A 22,237-nucleotide genomic window follows, 5' to 3' on the forward strand; every position below is an offset into this window, starting at 1 on the left:
ATGATTGCGACCAGGGAGTGTGTATAGAGCTGAATATATGATTCAACGCGTCAGAAACAATGGTGGCAACATTGGAATATTGCAAAGTTTGCACCAGGTGGGTCCCATGAATGCTCACATGGGAACAGAAAGAACACTGTATGCAAGTTGGTCAAGACTTACTGAACCAATGGGAGGCTGAAAGTAACAATTTCCTTCATCTACTTTCCTTTATCACCTCATTACCAGTGATTAGACATGGTGTCACCACTACAAGCTTGAGTCTAAACAGCAATCCATGCAGTGAATTCCCCATCAAAGAAAATGACACAGCCCTCAGCACATGAAGTGATGTGCACTATCTTTTGGGGTAGGTGATTCTTCTGGATTTTCTGGAACCCAAACAAACCCTTAACTCTGAATATGACATCGCAACACTGACTAAGCTGAAGGCTCAAACTGCCAGAGTCAGGCCTGAGAAGAAGACGACCTTTCTCTTGTAACACAATAATGCCGGGCTCCATACCAGTTTGAAAATTGTAGAGCATGCTGTCAATCTTGGATGGAGTGTCCTACCACACCCACTGTATAGTCCAGATTTGGTACCTTCCATCTTCTATCAGTTCTGGATGATGAAAGCTTGACTGCATGGGCAACATTTTCCTAGCAGTTAAGCCATCATAGCAGCTGTGAAATAGTGGGTCACTTTTTCTAGAGCAGATTTTTATGAGTGCAGCATGCAGGCTCTTATCCATCAACAGTGAAAATGCATAGGTAATGGTGATGACTACGCTGAAAAATAGTGTTTCGTAGTTGGCAATTTGCTCTTTCAAATAGTGTTACTGTGATCTTTGCAACTCTTGTAGTTCTCATGGTTAACAAAAATATATAGAAGGCACTACTTTTGGAGCAACCTAAATAGAATGAGCAAAGAACTGGGACTACTAGAAATTCCAGACTTTACTCATTTACTTTATTCCAAATTTTGTCATAATATTTGCAAATAGAAGATCTTCTTTTTAATTTTAATTCATTATTATTTCATTGCTAAATTTCACAGTGTTTAAAAAAAAAAATAGAAGGAAAATTAAAAAAAAAAATAAAAAAATCAAGGGTCTGATTTCCTATTGCTTTCTTTTTGTTTCAGTTGACATAACATCCCTAATTCCAGTCAGGGCTGTATTCTTAAGTTTCAGTGTTAAATAGTAGTAATACTCTTGCACTGAGGCCACAGTTTTGTTTCAGGTTACAGTAAAAGTTGTGAGTATGCCTCAAATGTCCTTCCAGAGAAGCATCTGAAAGCACTAGAATAAATGAGAATGGACCCTTCTTCTCTGAAATAAATTACAGACTAGAATGGTGAGGCAAGGGCTTCAGAAGTCTACCTTGGCATCATAGGCAGCACACAAATGTTTGCTATTAATTCATTTCTTTATAGCCATTACCATTTTCTTTTTATATTACTCAATAGGGCAAGGTCCCATGTCATTGTGATTCATAGCTTCTGAGATTTGAGAGGGAGTAACCATTAATGATTTGACAACCTGGGATAAAAATGTTTGGTGAAAATATCCAGTAGCCTCCAGAATGGTTGGCATTTCACAAGAAAGGGGCAGAGGAAGGACAAGGTAGAGTCTTGATTTTAATTGGCAGTGTGTATAAATGGTTGGAGCTAATGGTACCAGTAACAAGACCATCAAACAAGAGGATCTTAAATTTCACTGAGCTATTTTAGCAATAATAGGCCATAATTATGCTTTATGAAAGTTTATTTTGAGAAAACAGTAGATCAAATGTGAGTTACAGGAAACCAAAGCATAAGGCTTTTGGCATTGACTTCCAGTTTCAATTCCAGAACACAAACTTCTACTTAAAATTGAATACAAGGGGAGTAGGGTAAGCTAGCAGATGCCAACACTTTTTTGTGTGTGGATTTTGCATTCCAAGTTGCATCAATTCCTTCCAAACTAGTGAGTTAACCTAAATTAAACTAACATAACTAAATAGATATGTGTAGAGTAGTAGTTTTCGTTTTACTTGTTGACAGTAGTTTTCAGCACCTTACTTCCTGCTGCTTAGTATCTTTGGCAGTGATTTGGAGCAAAGTTTGTTAGGTATCAGAGCTTCTGTTTTTAGCTCTCAACTTCAGTTGCTGAACAGCCATGCTCACTTTCAAAGGGAAAGATAAATATGTGAAGCCCTAGACCTATGTCATTTAAACTCACGTCTTTAAACAACATTTCTTGTCTGTTGTTTAAATTCTATGCCTGTATGTAAGAATAAATAGACTATTAACCATTTTATTTAAATGATTTGATTTGATTTTATTTTAAAGCTTGCATAGAATACAAGGAGTTTCAAGGAGTTCCACATCAGTTTTCACTTCTAATATGGCATGAAAAAAGTTATCAACAGGATTTTGTCCCACTTAGAGTTAGTGGGAAATCTCTCATTGATTGGTGGAGTTTACAGTCTGAAACTTCCAGTTCTTATTGGTGATGCTGATAAGTACTAGTGGACACCGCAGACCTGCAACTGCTTGGTAGAATATGTGTTTTCAGTTCTTAAAATGTTCTGTAAATACTATGACAAGCTGTTGATCATGCAACAGGGTTAATCCGTTAGGAGGTAACTGGATAACTATTCCCCTAATTATTAGAAGTGTACTAAGGAAAATAGCATGGGCATCTTCCGTTGTTGAGGGCTACCCTTGTGCTGTGTATCTGGAATAGCTGAAAATAGCAGCAAAGCTGCTTAGTGCTAGAGTAGCAGGATTTGTAGGGATAGGTTGAAATGCACAGATGTCAACTTGTGAATGACTTTTGGGGTATTGGAGCCCCATCTTTTGTTGCTGTTGAGAGAGGATATTTTTCATTGGTGCTCACCCTGAGCACTTGATTCAGAGCTACAAGAGGTGACATCTTATGACCTACCATGTTTCATTTAGGCACCCCTGTGTACAGCTGAATGTTACCTGCTGGCTCAGAATCTTACCATTTACTTTCAGTTCTGGGCCAAAAAATGTGTTTTATTATTCTATTTATTTAAATAGCTGAAAATCAATGTGTTTGAATCAGTGTGTTGCACAAAAAATGTTGAGACAAATTGACATGCATGAAAATTTATTAGCGAGGTCCATAGCACACATCAGTAATGACAGTGAAATGTATATAGGGGGAAGAAGAGAGAGGAAAAAGTGAGATAGAAGAGGCAGTAAGGGAATGGAAAGCTGTCCCCAGTGGAAAATTGGGAAGAGAAGTGGTAGGAGTCATCCTGAGATGGGTATCTTCTCCCAGCATCCTCTCCAGGGCACCCTGTGCTTCTCATGTAATACTTTTGATACAGTAACTAATAGTTTCCACCAGGAATCAAACTTTCTATTGATTCTTCCCACTTACAGTGTTTTTAGCACTGATCAGAGCAAGCTTTGGGCAGGTATATTAATGCTGGATAGGATAACACAAGGAAGCAGGCACTTGATATGTAATCCATGTATTTCATTTTTTCATATGAAATTCTGCACAGACAGACAATCACACAGGGAAACAATAAACAGAATACTTTAAGCGATGAACATAGAAATATCAGTTTCAAAGAATGGATTTATATTTAACACTGTATAAAGTAAAACTATTGCACTCCTATATGCATAAATTAATTAATTAATTTAAAAGGCCTTTTCACTTTTGCTCGTGAATCTCCTTTACTTCCAGCACTGTATGTCAGTGTGTGAAATTCTCTCTGAATGATGCCACATTATGCCAGTTGCAAAAATGAACTGATGCAGTCTGAATGGTGGGGTACATATACTGGTGCAAACTGCTGACTTTTTTCAATAGGGGAATTGATCTACTTGGTGATCTTTTCCAAAATAATTCTTACTAACTTCACAATTTCTAGCTGATTACACTTGTGTCCACTATATGTCTCTCCTATTTAAGCAAACAAAGAAAACAAAGAAAAAAGAACGAAGTACTGTGCTTGGTATCTATGCATGAGCAGGAGGTCTTGATTTATTTGCTCTCCTGTTTGCATAGCTCTAACGGTGGTTATTTAACTAGATTATTTATTATTCATAGACCTCTGTAAACACCAGCCATACACGCTGCTGGTATGTTTGCAGTTCTGCACATGCAGCAATGGGTTCAGAATCTGTTGGAAAACATTTCATAGTCACTTTATTACCAAATTAACATCTTACTAAGGAATAAATTTGAAATATTGACCCTATATTTAATTGTCCTTTGTATCAACTGATTTCAGAGTAACAATTAGGAATTTTAATCTTCACACCTGTCTACAAGTTGGGACACTCGGTTTTATGAAGAATCAACAATTTTCAGCTGAGCCTGTTATGTCCAAGCTGCATAGGCAAATAAATAAATAAATAAATAGATCTGTATAGAAATTAGATGGCTGTTTCTTCCTGCCTTCTTTTTGAATGTTTTGATCACAAAATATCTGCATCTTGATGTAGTTTTCAGCCAATGTGAGATGTGTTTTGTTTATAACTGATTAATTTGTTTTGCTGCTTTGGTTTATAATAAGAAAAGGGCAGCAGCTAAGTATAGAAAGACTAATTTTCATTGACTTTTATCATTCACCTGCAAGAAGTTGTTTTCCAATTACTTATTACCTGTGGAATATTATTGAAATTAAAATGAGAAGCGTAGTCAATACTGCATACATCAAAAATTATGAAAATCTTCACTTGCTGAGAATGGTGAAATGTTCATTGGTTTATAGACACAGAGTCCTCCAGGGAGTGCTACAAATCCACACATACTCCCTGCATCTCCGACATTGCATTTAAAGCTCTGATTTAGACAAAATATGTGTAAAAACTCCTGTAAGCAGGCAGCTCTCTAGTGACTATACTTCTGCAAAGGTTCAAGAACATAAATTATTCCAGCACAAGTCAGGAATAAATTGTGTTCACTTCATGGACTTTAGAGCTGCTTGATCCACATAGTAGCAAACAGAAAAAAAAATGATGTGTTTTAGAGTTAGTGAACAAAAGGTTATTAAATCATCCTACATACATGTGTGCATTTTAGCGTAGTTTTTTTAAGTAGCATAAAGGCAATGAAACTGACAGGAACTTTTGATAGCAGGACGTGAAATGATGTGAGACTTGCCTAGGTGCAACACTTCCTAAGGTGAGTCAGAGCTGAAGCAGCCACCTTCTCAGGAGAAAAACCGAATCGAGCTTTTTCCCTCACAGCACATACCTTAACTCAGGTTGACTCTGTATCCCCTGAAAAGATAAAAGCACTGTGTTCTCTCTTCTTGTTTGTATCTCATAGACTTTCAAAAAGACTATAAACATTTGACAAAACAAAAGCAAAGAAAGCAAAAAGAAAACAAACCAAAATAAAACAAAGCAACCAACCAAACAAGTAAAATCAAAAACTGTTGCCAATATTCTGTCTCTGGCAGTGGCCAGTAGTGGGTGTTAACAAAGACAGCCAAAATAAACAGAGCACCTACAGAGAGGTTCATCATTTGCTACTGTTATACACCCAGGTAATGCATCTGGACACTGCATTCAGTAACTGGCAGTGTTTGTCTCTTTAGAGAAAAGACTTTGTCTCTTTAGAGTTTACTCATTTTTAAGCCTTTGTAACACCTTATGGCAATGAGTTTCACAGCTGGGATACTCAGCCTGTGAAAAAAAATAAATAATAATTTAAATCTTCTATTTGTTTTGGCATATTCCCAGATAGTTTCTTGTGTACCACTTATTCTTCTGTTGTGAGAAAATAATAATTGTTCATATTTACCTTATCTGTGTCTCCTGAAGTAATAATCCCACATATTAGCCCTTGGTTATTTCTTACCTACATGGAAGTCTCATTTGATTTAAGTAAATTCAGAAGCTATTCAATGCAGCTGACCATTCCTTCTGTCTTTCAGTATACTTTTCTACCCTTATACATGTTAGTTTTGAGTTCAGGTTGCTGTACACCACAGATTATGTGTCAGCAGACAGTTTCTGAATTGTTTAGTGTTTTCCTAGTAATTCTTAATTGTTTTTCTTGCTGCTAAGCAGGGCTGACATTTTTATCAGACTCTCCAAGATCTGTTTCCAGAAATGAAATAGCTAATTTAGTGCTCAGTGCCATTTAGATGTGCTTGTTTTCTCTACATGCATTTGTATTATTGACCTAGAATTTATTGACTTCTGTCTTATTACCCAGATGCTATCAAGGGATTTTTATTTTTTTTTTAATTCTTCACAGTAAGTTTTAGTTTCTCTACCCTAAGTAATTCTGTGTTAATATGGATTTCTGTCCAGATTCCTGTGGGTCTCCAGTAGTAACCTCTTGTCCTGTTGAAAACTGACCATTTATTCTTTCTTCCTTATTTGTTTCCCTCATGCTTTTCCCAAGTGTGAACATTTCATGTTTATCTATAAAATCAAACCTGATATGTACTGTCATGTTGCAGTTACAAACATTGTTTTAGGTGATGAAATATGCATTTAGTCTTCCTTGCAATTTGTCTCTTCTTTTTCCTTCCTTCCACATTATTTCTTGATACAGCTCTTCTACGTTTCTGTTTCTGTTTTCTATCACTTCCCCTCTCTGTGTTGTGTTTATTTTCTCATACATCAACTGTCTCCCCCAATATCTTATTCTGTTCAGCTTTTCTACAGTGTCTCAACCCTTTCTTCACTACTCACATCTCCCTATGCAGAGCTAGAATAACTGCATATATATTATTTCTCTCCTAACCCTATCCATAGCTACTTCTCTGGAAGTAGAGCCAACCAGATGCAATCTATATGTGAGCCAAAGACTGAAATTAGTGTAATTCTCTCCAGTGAAGAAAGTAGAGTTGGAATCAAGCTTTCAGCTGAAGTAGACTGATTTATATGAAGCTGATTTACTGGTAGATACTGCATGTATTCCCAGCACAAGTAAACAGTAGGGACAATGTTCCATCTCCTGTTGAGCTGTTAAGACAGATGATTTGGTCTTCATGATGAGGGGGGGAGAGATGCCTAAGTGGGTTGAGGTGTACCAGACTGAACTACACTTTTCAGGCTTATCTGTATCTCTGGTGAATTGCATGCTGAGACTGAATAGCTTTGGGGAGAAAACTTTGAGAGTTATGGTATTTAGATCCTTCCTAACATTTGGCAAGTAAGGGATAACAGAGCTGTCAGCATTTACAGAGAATGAATAAACCTGTGCACCAGGCAGGAAGCTGATTAACTCATCTGGGCTTTCTGAGGCTGCCTATATAGGAAATAGCAGCAAAACACAGCACACTGAATACTGAAATAATTATCCTGGAATATCATGCTCTTTGGTCCTATGACTCCTGCAAAGAAGAAGCAAACACAGTACTTCATGTGTGACAGTATGATTGTAAGAAATTTGGAGTAATCACTGAACCAATGACATTTGTGGAGCCACTCATGGCAAGGCACCATGATGGAACTTATTACCCACCCATCTTTTGATGTACCTCAAGCCTACATCCTCTTAACTGGCTTTTGTATTCCAGAAATTCCTTTTCTTCTTCACATATCCAATGTACTTGTTTTATCAGTCATCATCAAGAAGCTGTGTTGCATCTGAGAGTCTCAGTAGCTGGAGTATTTTTGTGAGGTGGGAATATATGGTGGTGGGTGAGAAAGTGGAACACATGATTTCCGTGGTTCATATTTTCACCATTCTCCAAGTAATTTGCTAAGTACTAACTCAAATAACAGATAACAGGACCTAACTCCTTGATCTTCACAGTAGAATATCCACATTTCTTATACCTCCTCTGAATTTTTTTATATATTCAAATATATCTTACTACTTCAATGACACTGAACTCAACAGAGATGTTTTGCACCAAATTAATTCTGTAAGAGTTGTGGACTGAAGATACTCAGCACAGTGAGGCATTCAGTGCAGCCAGGGACAGTATGGAGGAGTGAAGAACCTGAAGTCAGCTATTTCAGTGAAAGTAGCTGAGTGAGTCAGCTGCTATGTGTTAGAGAGGTCGTAACGGTGATAATGACCAAACCTTGTGGCCATGCTTCTTTTGCCAATGATTGTTTCCTGTGAGGCAAATTATTCTTCAAGGATATTTCTGTTGTTGCAACACTTACACACAAAAGTTCTTTGTACCAAATAACATCATACTTTTGCTGGAGGGTGTTCATGGTTATTTTTGTTTCAATGCATCTCTAATTAATTTTGCCGAAGTCACCCGCCTTCTGCCATCTGTTAAGTGTCAAGAAGGAAGAATGTGGCTCTAGACAGCTAGACATTTTGAAGGACAGAAGAATATGTGGGGAGGTGAGAAGAATATGGAGGCAAATTCAGATCAACACTTCACAATAGCCTCTTTTATAAGATAGCCTAGGAATCATAATGGGCTATTATGTCTATAGTATCTAAACTAAAGGAGTTAGAAACCCACAGATTATGTAATTGCAACAATACTAAAGAGATACTAAAGCCTGTCTTAGTCTAATATATCAGTGACAGTAATAATAGAGTTATTGTAGTTACTCTTTTTAAACAGTACGTTTAGTCCTCGTAGAAAATACACATAGTTCATACTTCCTGTAAGAACAAAGGTGTATTATCATTTACCTTAACTGTTTCCATGTTTTCATTTACTTCCAATTATTTATTTAAATTGTGGAAAGAAAAACAAATACACAACATGTTAAGAAATGGCTTGACCTTCCTTCCATAGGCCACATCCTATATTCCTTGCATTCTTCAATTGCACTCCAATTAGCTTCGCTGGGAGTTGTGTTTGTGTGCATACCCGCATGAAATGAATATATAACTTGGCCTCACACAGCTCCACAGCACTGAACTGAAATCCCGGTAGAATTTCAGCTATGGTAGCAATCATATTTTCATGATCAAATGTGGGTCGCAAGAACATATTTAACAGTTTGTGGAAAGTTTTCTTTGAAGTTTGCAATCCCTAAATGTTGTTTTACACTTTGGTCCTTTGGTTAGGATTTAGTGGACTATTTCATATTTACCTTTCTATTTATTTTGTAAAAATGTACTTGTCTAGCACACATTTTTATGCCAGCCTTGCTTTGCATTTTTACAGTCTGCTAATTAGACCATTTTAACTAATTTGTTTGCATTTTGTATGAGCAAGTTGGGCTTTTGGATTGACTAATGTAATTGCAGCCAGTTTCTGCCAAATACAAATTACTCTTTGTAGTGTGAGCTAGAGAGAAAGGTAAATATTTAATAGCCATCAATACCCTCACAGCATTTTAGAGTGTGTTTTTTTCCTATGGAAAGTTTAAATAATTTCTTCAGTGCTTGATTGCACTTTAATGTTAAGAAATTATTTTTTAATCTTTTTTTAAATAATAATGAATTAGACATTTCAGCATCTCCATAAGGGTTTTATTTCTGTGCACTTTGCAGTTTTAAATTCCAAGCTTTGAGATCTGGTACTTCCACATTTAAAATTTACTCGTGTAGCTCTTTATGTATTGAGTGGTGTCTTCTGAAGCCATTTTTCTGGAATATACTTGGGTTTCATCATTTATAAGTGGATAAGACAAGTCTTACCTCACTATTGAATTGTGGGGCTTTTTCTTGTTTTTCCTTTTTTCTTTCTTTGTAGAAGCATAGGGGAAGGCAGAGTCTGGTTACGAAACCTCAGCATTATTGATTTCTGTCTTTTGTACAGCAAGCCATATATTCATCATCAATGCAGAAGTGGACATGAAGTCTGGAATAGCAGAGACTGAAGCAAGATAAAGTTTATCTATGTTCAACCTGAGTATTCCTGGGGTACTTGCTACCATTCAGATGGAGAAGTCATGTTTGTCAGGGCACGGCAGATCTCCTCCTTACCTTCCTCCTTCCTCAGGCCTTCCTTCCACCAAGACCTTTGCAGAGGAGAGCAGTCCATCCCCCTCACCTGGGGGCTGGCACCAAGATGCTTCTTTCAGATCACACTTCTCAGATCAGAGCCAACATTAAAACTCTCTGACAGAATCTGGTGACAGTGCTTTTTATCCTGGTGCAACCAGCTGCAGTGTTGTTCTCAAGTCTCTGAATTTTACCTGGGTTCTGAGTGTTTCAGGCTCTAACTTCTTTTCCTACGTGAAGCTTTCAAATGCACAGTGCCCCAGGACTTCAGCACCTGATTTTCCTGCTGGATCTGGTCCACAGTGCTACTCTTGGCTAAGTGTTAAGATAGCAACAGTGTGTGAGGAGTCTCTATTCTGTGATTAAAAATGTAATTAGGAGTTTTAAACAGAAAACGTCAGCATATATTAGCTGCCAGTTTTCCACAAGTTGATGAAATGTGTTTTCTTATTAGCTAGCATTAAAGAAAGCATCATCTCTCTCTCTCTCTCTCTCTCTCTCTCTCTCACTGAAGTAACCAGAAGGTCTTCTGTTGACTATAAAAAACGTTTTTAGGGCCATCTTTGGCTTAAATTAAGCCTGAAGCTAAAGGGGAGAACATAATCCCGTCTATCTAACCAGTTCCTAGTGTTAGAAAGTAGGAATTATTTTCCCAAGTTTCAACTGGGGAGAAAAAAAAAAAAAGAGAAAAAAAAAATCTCTGTTTTTCATGCCACCTTAGTGCATTTCTAACCTTACCTTATCTCTTGTCAGTTGTCTCGTGCATCTTGTAGCAGTCCTAGGAGGCTGTGGGAAGGAACACCTTCTTTTGCCCATCTTACTGTTTCATCTAATGAAACTAAAATGACAACATATCAACATTAAGATCCAGAACTAAGGAGACAGAAGCCAAAATATCATTTAGCTGAGCCCTCAACATGTCAGTGCTCATTTTCTTTTCCAGTATGTTGCATCTTCACATAGTGTTAAACCAGCATAATTAGTAATTAATAGAGGGAATACATAATCACTAGCAAGTGACAACAGAGTGTGATGTCATCATCAATGCAACCAGAATTTCATAACTACAGTAACCAAATTCCCTCTCTCTGCCCCATTCCCGTTACATCAAGCTTGTTGTAGAGCATGAAACAACATGGCTTCGATGGATGCTCTATTACTGTCGCTGCACTGCTATAATTAATAATCTTTTTGCTTCTGTTATTTGACTGGCGTAGATGGACAGGCAGATTATTTGATCCATGCTGTCATGAATGTGCTGTACTGAGAAAGTGAAACTTCTGTTAGTAACAGGTAAGTTTACCTTCCTGAGTAGTGCTTGACAAGTTAGTGTTCTTGTCTTGAAGTGTTTTTATATTGCTTTCAGGGAACAGTGCTCTATGGTTGTAATTTATATTGAATTTCTTGAATAAAACCTTTTGGGTCCTAACCACAGAGGCAAGCAGCTTCTTGTGTGCCTTTATATTTGTTGTTTTAGTACCGGTATTTTGTAACTAAAGAGGAATGATTTTCAAGTGGATTTGAGTATATATCCAGTAATTATCCAAGTGTGTCTTTCTGGAGACATGTTGAAAAGTTAGTGAGATTTTGGTGCCTGTGAGAGGATCTAAGAGGACGGAAGCTTTGATGATATTGGTACGATCATGCAAGAGGTATCACTAAAATAGCTTCACAGATCATCTCTGGAAGTGAGAATTTAGATTGTTTTGTCAGTTCTGACCATTCTACAATTTATCCGTGCCTATATTCCCCTTGCTGCTAATAGGATTACTCACACAAGTGCCACAATGGCACTTTAGCCTTAAGCAGCTGGCCTCCACACTGATATACAAGTGAGCATGTCAGCTACTGCTGACTGTGATGCAAAGAACAAATTAACCAACAACTGGACTGACTCTGTTTTCAGCCATAGATAACTGAAATCTATTTTAATAATTTCAGTCACGGGGAAGGTATGTTCTAAATGTGTTGTGTCAAAACATCCTGAACAGTGACATGTAATCCCAGGCACACATTTTGTTCTTGATTACATTTGCAAATTCAACCTCAGTCCTTTCAAGGCATTTTGAATTTAAAGTAATATTGTTAAATGCTTATGTTCTTAGTATTTAACTTAAGCACTGTCGCAATAAAGGACGTCAGTATGGTAATTCATTTATTTACCGAATGTTCTGTCTTAACAACTGACAAATTTCACAGATCTGACTCCCCTCAGGAGATTTCAGTATTCTCCAACATATAATAGCAGGAGATGAGGAGATGTTAAAAAAAAAAAAACAAAGAGCCTTTTCCAAACAGTTAAATGAATATGTATCCAATTTGAAATGTGGATGCCTCACCAGCAACATCACAAGACCCTCCAGTGTCTGCTCTCTACTTTTGAACCCACTGTTTCCTTAAAAGTTGATGAGAATCAATGTCTGCCTGGTCCTGCAAAAACCGTGCAGGGAAACAACTCCCAGATATCTAATTTTCTAAAGCTATAATAGGGTTTCTTACACTGACTCACCCTGAATGCTTCTTTTGTGGTAGCTTGTGTACCTAATTTCCAGGATGTTACATTTCTACGCATAACTCTTTTTTGGAAATTCATGGTTATTTCTAAGCCTTGTATTTTTCTACCGGAAGAGAAGCTTGAATGTGTGGGATGGTGCGTGAGTGTCTCTGTGTTGCCATAACATTTCCAGCAGGAAAATTTTTCATCTGAATGCTAAACATAGAGTTCTTAATAGTTAGTTCTTAAAAATACACATCCTCTCATAAATTTGTGCTCTGCCCATGACAATTTTCCATTAGGGATAAACGCACTTAGAAGGCACATTTCCATGTGAATGGCAAGATACTTTGCAATCATTGTGTGAAGTAAAAGGGGAAATATTAATCATCAATTTTAGACTATTTTATTTATACCAAGGAATAGACAATTCTAATGCTAATTAAACTCTTGCAAGTATGTGAGCAGTAAAATGTTGTCCAAGATCAATTGTTGGTTCATTTTATGTCATTTGCACCTGTAGTTTGGATTCAATAGACCAAACTGTAGATACATAGGGGCAGAATATGTGAACGTGCTTGCAAAGCAGAGATGTGAGTAGCTTGAAAGAAACAAGCTAAAGAAGAAAAATATATTCCGATTAGCTTGTAGTGTTGGTGGAAGACCTTCTCCTCACCTCCTGTGGGAAGTGGCACTAAAATATCTGATCTCATAGAGTTCTACATTAACACAGGATTCATGCAAAAGTAGGAGCTTCAGTCAGTGTCTAGGTTTGTATCTCAAAGGATTTAGATCTACATCTGGCCACTACCTAAGTAATGCACTTTGACACAAACTACTGCTGGCATTGCTGCTAATTATAAACAATTATTTGCAAAGTTGAGCATCACTTGAAAAGGTGATAAAGGTGTGATGAGCGTGATCCAAACTCTTCAGTTGTCAACCTGTTCTGTAATGGATGTAAGGTATACTTTAAAAAAAAAAAAAAAGGAATGCCAGTTATGTTTGCAAGTGGCTTCAGATTAACAAGGGCACATATAATCCAAAGTACTATTTAAAGGTCAGAGAAAAGTTTAAAGGTTAAACCCTGTTGGGTTTTTTTTCATGTTGGACTATAGGGAGTTCAAAAAGAAGCCCAGTTCTCCTCTCAGTTACACTAGTGTGAATTTAGTATTCACAAGGGTTGGGACTTAGTTGAATTGATATAGATTTACAGCACAAGGGCTATCAGCTGTGACTGTGTAGTGCTGCTTTACTTCTTGATTGGGAAAACAGGTTTTGTTCTACTGCCACTTTCCCCTACAAGGGAAAAAAATATATATCCGTGTAACTTTGCCCACAGAGTTTTTAGAGTGGATAAGTTATGTTAGGTACTCTGAATATACAGTAAAGATAGAAAATAAATACATCGGAAATGGTAACTTCTATATTAAATAAGCATATCTGATGCTCAGTATGTAGTAGTAGGAATTTCATGCTCCCATCAGCAGTTCTACAGCATTTTTAAACACGGTTCATCTGGTGGATTGCATTTTACATGGGCCAGTTTCTTAAAAGTAGAATCATCTTATTCCTATTCCTATAATTACCTATCAGGAGACATACCACTGAGAAGAAGAATGTCTTATCTCAAATGAGATTTCCAGCTAAGATCATCTTAGCAAATACATAAAAGCACCATGACTCTAGGGTGACTTTACATTTTCTTTTTTACCTCTTTTTCTAATATTAATTATAATAAAACCAACTTGGTAAAAAGTGTCCACCAGTATATGAGAATATTCACATCTGAATCTCTTCTTCCTGTAGAGATCCTTCAAGTATCCCCCTTGGACCCCAATCATATTTCCTGAGGACAGCAATTAGGGTTGGTTCAGGGTCACTCTTGATACAAACCACAGATATGATGCTGTTGAGCTGTAGGGCAGAGCCTTCACCTCTCTGGCATCAACACTACCCACCAAGAGCTCATCTGTAGTTGCTCTGTCATGGCCACATCCCTGAGCAGTAACTACTGGAGTAGGTTGCTTGAAGAAAATATGTAGAGTTTAGTGATAAATACACAGGGAGAATACAAACCACATTCTGCATATTCCCCTCGGTCATTTTCCCAGGATGGTATCTGGAGAATTAGCAGAGTTAAGAGCAGCAAGGAGCCTTGTACAACCTTTTAATTCCCAGTTGGTCTTACGGGCTCTTTACAATTGCCTGTTCTGTGTCTTTTCCACAGTTGCTCCCCAGCTGGCTCCTATCATTTCACATTCTCCCTGTGCTGTGTCTCCAGGTGTCCCTTCAGCACTTCTACTGTTCCCCAGAGCTTCTGCTCTTGCTTGCACCGAGCTATCCCACATCTTTCTTCTGCTTGTGTTGGCACTTCACATGTGGTTCTCACAGCACAGTTCCCTATCTGATTTTCACACAACCTAGCACTGCAGAAAAGCTTCTTACAATTTCCCCCCCCCCCCCCTTTTTTTATATTTTTCCCCTATAAAACTCTCAGGAGAAACCAAACAATCCTTAAGTCCAGATCCATGCAGACAGAGGGACCAAATATAAGAGGCTAACTTCAGAAGTGGTGGTTGTTTCTCAGTACACACAAAATGTTCCTAAGAAAACATTGTGTGGTTCTGAAAATGAAGACTGGTCTCATGATGAACCTTACAACCCATGCCTTGATAAAGTGCAAGACTCTTCCTCTCCTTGATCAGATATCTGGAAAGCACTTCTGGCAAGAATGTTTGCCTGTGTGACATCAGTTTTTGTGGGTTTTTTTTTTCCCTTTTCAATCTTCACTAACATTCAAACAGAAAGTTAAAACTACTGGCAGAAAATAGATCCACAAGAATGAGAACTTGGGCAATGTGTATTCATTTTGAAAGTCAAGGAAATATTGATGGAAAACACTTCTGCATTTTCCATTGGAATTATTGAATACATTTGATTAAATGTATAAACTTCACTTTGCTATTCAAGTTCAGAAAGCATGTTTGGAATAACAATTATTTTATTAACATACCAACGTGATCTAGTCAAACAAAATTAAATGTGTTTTGGGGTAATAAAATGTAAAGCCTTATTTAAGTACCTTTGCTTTTTAAAAACAATGGAGAGACAGGGATTTCTGCAGAAGTAAAATGACATTCCCACAAAAATGGCAAATTAAAATTGCTAACCTCAGCCTTGCAATAAGCATCCTTTTCCTCAGTAATGAACCAGCTGTCCTCAGAGGCGAATTTTGGGTTCTCTTGGCAAAAATGTATAAAACACACTGTTACACTATTATTAAAATATGATATGTTGTCCCTAATCTGTTCCTACTTAATATGAGACTAGAAGACCAAAAGGTTGCTCTCAGAATTAAAATCCTCAGAGTTTTAGGGACACAGGGAAGCTTCTGAGGGAAAAGTTTAATTTTAAATAAGGAATCATATTATAGATTCAGAGGTGTCAGTTTGTACTAGATTTTCCTAACTGTGAAACATGGGCAATATTTCTTATCATGCTCAGAGTAGCTGACATGCTTTAGTTTGAAGAAACACTCGATTTTCCTTGTCCCCTTGATTGCTTCAGTGCACCAGGGTCTGCAATTTCAGCATTTTGTTGTGACATAGTTGTTATCTACCACCTCAAAGTTTTGATGGTGCCAGGTATGTACATGATGCCTCATAAGCAGTGAGGTTCAAAATTGCTGAACTTGTGCACTCATGCATTACTCTACTACATGCATGAATAATCTAGTTAATGAAAAGATGGCCAGGGGAAAGTATAGCCTTTCTGTAAGCTTGGGATGTGAGGGGTAACACGGGCCATGGTTGGCACTGGGAAGACCTAAAACTGCCACTGACCCACTGCATGATTCTAAGGAAGTCATTTCACCTTTCTATTGTGCTTTTCTTCTCAGCCTTCCTCTCTCCAACCCGCCAGCCCTTCACAGCAAGATCTGTCTCTTACGATATGTGTCTCACAGCAGGAGCTCAGCTGGGGTTTCCAAATTAGAGCTGATTGGGAATATTTCAACAAAATGAATTTTCATTAGAAAGTGCACCTTTGTTTCTGTGCAGTTCTACAGTGTGGTTGAGAGGATGCTCACCCAATATGAGAAGATGTAAATTCAAATAACGACTCTGAAGAATATGTTTTTATAAGAAGTAGATCATCCGTAGCGGGAGCTGTGGAGTGCAGCTTGCCCTAGGATAATTATCAGTCTGTGGGTGAATTGGCACATTCATCTCTAGCTGGAGCGACAGCAGGTTAGGAATCTGAGCCTGAGTAACCTGTATGTTATGTTGGTGAGATAGTATGCAGTCTCTTTCACTCTCTCCCCGCGCCTCCCCCCCCCCCCCCCACCCCCCCCCCCCTTTTTTTTGTGTGTGTGTGTGTGCTGGTTTATCTTCTGAAACTTTCTAAAAGGGCTGGATTTGCTGCAGGGAAAGGACTGGAGCACCAGTGAAATCCTGTGATGTTTCATGGTGTGTCTTTAATTAGTCTCACTTGATTCTACTCTGAACTCTACAATCTGTTAACTGTGAGATCAGACATATTTTGTCTTGTAAAATATTTATAGTCTAAAGGCGACAGACAGGTTCAGAGTAAATCATGACCAAATACCTGAAGAGAGCTAATGATGAATCTGATAACTAATGATGGGATCTGATGACTACTAGGAACAAGCTGTACCAAATCTTGGACACCTGCAGCACTGTGTTCTGTTCTGGGGCCCCTCAGCATAAAAAGGACATGGACCTGTTGGAGCTGTTCCAGAGAAGGCAATGAGGATGCTCAGAGGGCTGGAGCACCTTTCCTGTGGAGACTGGTTGAGAATTGGGGTTATTCAGTCTGTAGAAGAGAAGGTTCCAGAGAGACCTCATTGCAGCCTCACTGCACCCAAAGGGAGCCTGAAAGAAAGATGTGGAGGGACTCGTTATAAAGGATCATAGTGATAAGACAATGATTAATGGTTTAAAATCAGAATAGAACAGATTTAGATTAGCTGTTCACTACACTAGATTAGCTGTGGGTTGGTGAGACATTGGCATAGGGTGCCCCAGGAAGCTGTGGATGCCCCATCCCTGGAGGTGTTCCAGGCCAGACTGGATGGGACTTTGGGCAACCTGGTCTACTGAGAAGTGCCTATGCCCATGGCAGCAAGTTTGGAACTAGATGGCTTTTAAGGTCCCTTCTATCCCAAGCATTCTGTGATTCTATGAAGACATGAAGGAGATGTCAGTAGGCCTGTGTGAGCAAAGAGATAAGTAAAGTAAATAATAAGAAAGTACAGTGGAGAGAACAGAGGAAAATAAAGCGTGGAATTAGGAGATGCTATGGGGTTTTATTAAGTTTTACTGTGTAGTAATGAGAGAAAAGAAACAAGTAGTAATTTCCAAAAGTGATAAAATTACAGCTTTTAGAATATTTCCTTAATAGTTAACCAAGCACTAATGTGAATGGAATGCTCTGAAGACAGAAGCACTCTAGAAATAGTTTGTTTTTATTCAAAAAATATAATGAAGCAGATTTCTACTTTATGCCGGCCTAAGTTGCTAACAGCTTAGAACACCAAAGCAGTACCAAAATGGCAGTGCTGAAGATAAGGTGTGTTTTCTCCCTTTTGTAGCTCCACTTCAGCTTCTTTTGCTGACTGCCAGTCTAAAAGAGCTTGCATTTTTAACCCGCAGAGCAGCTGAGTCATATTCAATTCAAATGCTGGATACTTTGTGAATAGTTCACAACAGTATGACTGTACTATTTCTGTGACATCTTCAAAGAATACGCAAAGTATCATTTGCTGAAATGGCAGCTCTGTAAATGCATCTCCAGAGGGCAGGATGGTGACCCTTATTACTTCTTCAGAAACAAACAAATAAAACCAAACAAAAAAAAAATCCACTCCTTTTAAATGGAATAAAAACCCAGTGAACTATAGAAGCTGTTGTAGAAAAAGGGTTTGCCTGTGAACCTCCTGCTTTGTAAACTGAGATTTAAAAGAGAAAAAATAACAAAACAAAAAGATAAACAGGCACTGACCTGTGAGCGAGAGTTAAGCAAACACGTAGATGAATTCAGAGATGCCGTCCTGTGATGGGGAAATACCCAGTGTAAGCACTGAAGAAATGTTTACAGAGGAAAGATCTGTGGATTTTCAGGCAGTGGAACAGCAGTGGTTACCTCTTGCTGAAACACTGTAGCCGCAACGAAGTGGCAAAGACGACAACTGACATGTCAGAGACACGTAAACCTATCTTACAGGGCTGACAATTTGGTATGATTGCTCTCCAAAGATAACTTTATAACTTGCTGAAGTGTGATTTAAGGATGCCCTGGAGCAGCACTAACCTGTGTACCTTTCTTGTGGATAACTTTTATAAGCTATAGCTTTAGTTAATAGCTTATGCAATTTTTCATTTGACCTACGGGTATCCCATGTGGGTGGGATTTTCAAAAACACCCAAGCCCAGACCCACAAAGGGATTTACACAGGGATGATTACACCTATAAAGCACACAGGGAGTGGAGCAGAGGCCTGGCTCCAGCTTAGCCCGTGACCTAGGAAGGAGGCAGGAAAGGGGCTGCAACACCCTTAAATGTTCACACAGAAATCTACCCATGTTCAAGCAAAATTGCTCTGGACTATGCTCTGTTGATGCCTTCACTCTCTTCCCTCTGAAATGGAATAAAAATAGGTGCAAGCCAAGTGTTCTTGAATAGATCAGACTGAATCTTTATTTTTCCAATTTAGCTTTGACCCTTTCTAAAATACATTTACTAAGAAGTATTTTATTATCAAGTAGACTACATCAGCTGGGAAAAAAAAAAAAAAAAGAAAAGAAAAAAAAAAGTGTGTGTTTTTGTTTCACTGTGTTCTTTTTCAGATGAACTATTTATATAGACACAAGAATAAGAAGAAAGATAAAAGGTATAATACAATATCCAGTCTAGTCCCACTGATGTTAGATTGCTAAATCGGAATCAGCCAACTATCTCTGCGTGCAACTTGAACTGTAGATCCCTGAATACACCATCCCTTTTGATGCTAACAAAGAAGCATTCATTCTTCATAAGTGAAAACAGTAGTATAAATCATATCTTCCATGGAAAACAAGCCATAAACATCAGTATTTCTCCTATAAATAAGCCTTTGGGGAAGCTGATTTATTTCCATTTTTTTCCTTTTCAAAGCTGAACCGTACTCTGTGGCATCCGGAAGGTGGTTTCAGAGACCATAAACCGCCAAACTAAATAAATAGCAGAGAATATCCTTACAACGACATGCTTTAATATAGGCAGAATACTGTCAACTTCTGCATGAACGATAGATGTCAATTGGCTTCCTCAGACCCAGAGAGTTTTCAGAGTCTCTCTAAAATGTAAAATGAAGGTTGAACGGGCCTTGTGGAAAGTGGGCAGCTACCTCCTGCTTTCTGAAGGCAGTGCCAGAACAGCACAAGATAATCAGAGCCATGTCCTGGCCCCAGCCAGTGGCCAAATGTACACTCCTAAGTGTATGAAAGGCATATATTTTGTGGGTTTAAGAATTACATTGAAACAAGATAATTGTGAATTACTTGAAAAGGAACAGAAACATGAAAGCAATCTGGGGCAGGTGGGTTGTATTTCTGAGTCTGTCTTAAAGTCAGTAATTCTTCCTCTATTACAGGATCTGGTCTAGAAGAGGGTACTATTAGTATTTCCTCTCACCTAATGATTTTCAGCTATTGTTCATTTTAATCAAAGGTGCCATCAGAGACTGTTTCTTAGTGTATAACATTTCTTTGGCCAGCACAAAGGGATTCCTGTTTTTCTTGGCATCCTTTGGTGCAGGAATAGGATAAATACATTCAACATTGCAGCTATAAACAAAGTCTTTAAAATAATGTAAAACACATATAATATTAACCTAAGTAGTGGAAATCGGGTAACAAAGCACAAAGACAGAAAGAAGGCATAAAATTAGCCTTGGCCAAATGGTTTCTACCTCATTTCTTTTTGTCCCGCTCTGACTGGTGTAACTTATAATTAGGCTCTGCCTGCAGTGGTGTGGTTCCAAAGAACTGTGGATTAAGGAGAAACTCTAGAATTTCTCCATAACTTGACAAGTTATAACCTGAAAGCTACACTTAGTCCCTTAAAGATTTTTCACAGTGACATTTTAGTGCAGCTAGGGAAATACACCACTTTGCCATTTATCATTTTCAGGGCATGGACAATGAAAAGGAGGTTACTATGAAGAACAAAATAAAATGGATTACATGTATAGAAGTGAGGTGAAGAATGGTGATAAATACACACCACTGAATGTCAGCAAATGTCACTTGAGAAGCCATTTGCAGCTACCAGAACTGCCTTGCAAACCAGCAAAAGTAGCAAAACCAGGCAAAACAAGTTGGGTGTACTCACTTCCACATGAATAAGCAATAAACCTCTCTGAAGTTCCACCAGAAAGTTGTTAAACTTGATAGATGAATCTTTTCAAAATTGCTCTGTTGCATACAGTATATGGCAACAAAAGACTATGGACGGTTTAAAGTGAAAAAGAGAAAGCCTTGCTGAAAACACATTGATTTAAGCATTTTTGTTCAAACATTCATATTCTGCTTTGTATTAAAGGGACAGTTTCAACAAAGGAATGATTCATCAGATCACTTTTTCTTCCATAGAGTTGCTTTTTTTTCACATCTGAGTTTCATTTGACATTCAGCCTATTGCATTATTACCATTACTCCTTTAAATCTATTTGCCTTTCTCCTTTAAATCTATTTGCCTGTTGGAGTAAAAGTCCAACAGGAGTTTTACTTTAGTCAGTTCAGGGCTGGTAGGCAGAAATGTTGACCCAAAATGAATGCTTATCTGCTGTGAAACTTCTAATGGTAGCTATCTAGCATACTAGCTATGTGTGAAAGATTTCTCTGGTCTGTCCAGGAGCATCTAATGTGTACATCTGTGGATCAGCTTCATTGTGATTTTTGACACGTTGACATGGAAAAGGCTCTCATTGTGAATGTTATGATATTTGAGAGACAACATGAAGATTCCTTCAGGCTTCTTTTCAATCTGTCTGTCCGCTGCCTCTTGAACCACTGCTCTTCAATGATAATAAACTAAAGTGAAGGTCTCTGACTCAGAATATATCTCTGAGGAAAAGTGAGAGTTCTTAAAATTTCAGAAACTCAGACTTTTGTATTTAATTTTCCATGAGATTCTTCCTCCCAAATTCTAATTTATCTTAGTAAAATCAGAAACAGACTGCATCATTTGGATTTCATGAGACTGATATCCCCAGATGCCACACTCATGCAAATTTCAGATCAATTTTGTTTTCATTAGTGAAAAGCAGTAACATAAACAGGGTCATACAGAGATTCCTTTATTCAAAATATTTCCTATGTATTAAGATATACCACTTGTAGAACAGTTTCTGTTAAATTTCTTACCTTGCATTCCCATAAAATATATAGAGGATCAATATACAATGACATCCTAAAACCCAGGAGTTTAAATCTTTGGACAGAACAAATTTCTTCTACTTACAGAACATGTAGATGGAGTATGGGCGAACCTTCCTGTCTTGGGCAGGGTGTTTCAACAGCAAAATTTCTTTGTAAGGGTCTTCACTCTATTCATGTAAAGTCAAAATCAAATGTGATTCTTTGCAGTCAATCTGAACCCTTTATTAAATTAAATGTAAAGTTTGTTTTGTAGATGAACAATGAGAATCAGAAAACAAACATTAAACCAATGAGTTGCACTCAGCACTGCATGAACTCTCCCAAACTGCTCCCTGCCCTCTCTCCCTGATTCTTTGAAAACTGAAGTAATCTTTGTGGCAAAACAGGCATTTGACAGCATCCATCATACAGAAGCTCTGTAGCAGTTGTGCGGCTTCTGTTAGTCTTGTTTTGAA

General features: G+C 37.9%; 1 long non-coding RNA gene across 3 annotated transcripts in view; it reads right to left on the reverse strand.

Moving 5' to 3' along the window:
• Positions 1–1,138: 1,138 nt before the first annotated feature.
• Positions 1,139–22,237, reverse strand: part of LOC107311198 — a 34,075-nt gene continuing 12,976 nt past the window's right edge. The window contains exons 2-5 of one of the 3 annotated variants that reach the window (XR_001553917.2): positions 21,865–21,949; positions 10,584–10,683; positions 5,211–5,236; positions 1,139–3,496 (exon numbers count right to left, since the gene is read on the reverse strand). This is a non-coding gene — a long non-coding RNA (uncharacterized LOC107311198). Of the gene's footprint in view, positions 10,202–10,583; positions 10,684–21,864; positions 21,950–22,237 lie in introns of all 3 variants that reach the window. The other 2 variants (XR_001553919.2, XR_004306633.1) reach the window with 2 other exon arrangements.

This window comes from Coturnix japonica, chromosome 3, assembly GCF_001577835.2.
Source record: "Coturnix japonica isolate 7356 chromosome 3, Coturnix japonica 2.1, whole genome shotgun sequence".
Classification (NCBI taxonomy): domain Eukaryota; kingdom Metazoa; phylum Chordata; class Aves; order Galliformes; family Phasianidae; genus Coturnix; species Coturnix japonica.